The sequence below is a fragment of the Engraulis encrasicolus genome, chromosome 2 (assembly GCF_034702125.1).
Source record: "Engraulis encrasicolus isolate BLACKSEA-1 chromosome 2, IST_EnEncr_1.0, whole genome shotgun sequence".
NCBI lineage: Eukaryota > Metazoa > Chordata > Actinopteri > Clupeiformes > Engraulidae > Engraulis > Engraulis encrasicolus.
This window is the reverse complement of record NC_085858.1, coordinates 48,403,304-48,405,803: the sequence shown is the minus strand read 5'-3', so window position 1 is coordinate 48,405,803 and position 2,500 is coordinate 48,403,304.

Below are 2,500 nucleotides of genomic sequence, written 5' to 3'. Positions count from 1 at the left end.
GCTTGTAATGCAGAAACATGACTAGAAAAATAAACGAATGAAAGCACCCAACAGCACGGTAAGCAGTATCAGACCTTCAAGGGCAAAGAGAAATAAAAGATTAAGAACTTTCACAGAATTAACTGCAAAATAAATCCGAAGTGAAATGCGAACCATTACTCCCTTTCTCCCTCCTCCGTCTCTTTCTTTCGCTCTCCCTCTCTCTCTCTCTCTCTCTCTCTCTCTCTCTCTCTCTCTCTCTCTCTCTCTCTCTCTCTCTCTCTCTCTCTCACACACACACTCTCTCTTTCTTTCGCTCTCTCTCTCTCTCTCTCTCTCTCTCTCTCACACACACTCTTTCTCTCTTTCTCTCTCTCTCTCTCTCTCTCGCTCTCTCTCTCCATCCCTCCCTCTTTTCTCCTTCTCCACATACTTCCTGTTTTGTTGGCTAGACTCCAGTGGCAGATTTACAGCTCAGGGGTCAGGCTTTTACAACAGCACCATATAAATCCTCATCTGCCCCCTCTGCCTGCCCTGCGCTCACCACACCGACCGCCCGCCCGCACACCACCCCACCACCCCACCACCCCAACCAACCGCCACAACCCCGCCACCCCACCACCCCGCCCGCCCGCACACCACCCCACCACCCCAACCAACCGCCACAACCCCGCCACCCACCCACCACCCCGCCCGCCCCGCACACCACCCCACCACCCCAACCAACCGCCACAACCCCACCACCCCCACCACCCCCGCCCGCCCGCACACCACCCCACCACCCCAACCAACCGCCACAACCCCGCCACCCCACCACCCCGCCCGCCTGCCTGCCCCCACCACCTCGCCCGTACGCCTCATCTGCCCCCTCTGCCTGCCTGCCTGCCCCCACCACCTCGCCCGTCCTCTCATCCGCCCGCCCGCTTGCCTGCCGGCCTGCCTGCCTGCCTGCCTGCCTGCCTGCCTGCCTGCCTGCCTGCCCACACGCCTGCACGCCCGCCCGCCCGCTCGCCCATCCGCCTGCCTGCTTGCCTGCCGGCCTGCCTGCCTGCCTGCCTGCCTGCCTGCCTGCCTGCCTGCCTGCCTGCCTGCCTGCCTGCCCACACGCCTGCACGCCCGTCTGCCCGTCCGCCCATCCGCCTGCCTGCTTGCCTGTCTGTGTGTCTGTTTGTCTGTGTGCTTGCATGCCTGTCTGCCTAGCTACCTGCCTGCCTACCTGCCTGCCTGCCTGCCTGTCTGCTTACCTGCCTGCCTGCCTGCCTGCCTGCCTGCCTGCCTGTCTGCTTACCTGCCTGCCTGCCTGCCTGCCCGCCCGCCTGCCTACCTGCCTGCCTGCTTGCCTGCCTGCCTGCCTGTCTGTGTGTCTGTGTGTCTGTCTGTCTGTGTGCTTAAATGCATGCCTGCCTGCCTGTTTGTGTGTCTGTCTGTATGCTTGCATGCCTGTCTGCCTGCCCACCTAGCTGCCTACTGCCCCCCCGACCCCCTCCCTCCATACCCTCCTACTAGGGATGGAACGGTTCACAAAATTCACTGTTCGGTTCATATCACGGTATCACGGTCACAGTTTTCGGTTCTCTACGGTTCTTTTTTTTAGTTCATGAAAAATGGAGCACTGGGAATATTAAAACATATTTATATAACTGCAATTATAAAGTGATGAGCAAGTTGAATCAGCTGTCGTTAGCTGATGTGCGCTGTCTGAACGTCCCAAATGCCCTCTTTCAAGTGGCTAATAGAATCAGACTTATCACTAAATATCCTACATATGGTTTGTATAGGCTTATAATGTGAAAATGGTGTGATTTTAATTGTGTCATCCTCTGATTGGTCTTATATATTAATGTGTTAATCAGAGAGACTGGATAAGATACTCCTAGAATCTCTGTTTTACGTATTTTTCTGGGCAGTACATGAATTGCGGTTTGCCACGGACTGCATTTCACGGTTCGGTATGGTGTGTGAATTGTACGGTTTCGGTTTTCGGTGCGGTTTGTACCATCCCTACCTCCTACACACACGCACACACACACACACACACACACACACACACACACACACACACACACACACACACACACACACACACACACACACACACACACACACACACACACACAGCCCAACCTTAATATGTTTGTGGGGCCCTTCCTATGTTTGTGGGGCCCTTCCAACAATAGCTAAAGAATGCTAAAGCGTGCCCAAATCGAAAGATCCCTAACCTTAACCTGTCAGCGAGGAAATGTTTTTACAATTTCAGTTTTACCAGTAACAACAAAACTACCCCAGCAAAAGGGGTCAAAACATGTGGGGTCCAGAATTTGTGCCCCACATGGAGCGAGGGCCCCACCTTGTTGGTGTGCTCCAACAGCAGTGGCCTTATGAAAGTAGATTGGTGCACTGAACACACTCACTCGCTCAGACACACACGCTGCTGGTGTGCACATTCACATACACACACATACACCCAGAATATACCCTGCTTGCCACACACAACCAAACAAAGGCAACCTCTCCCTACCGG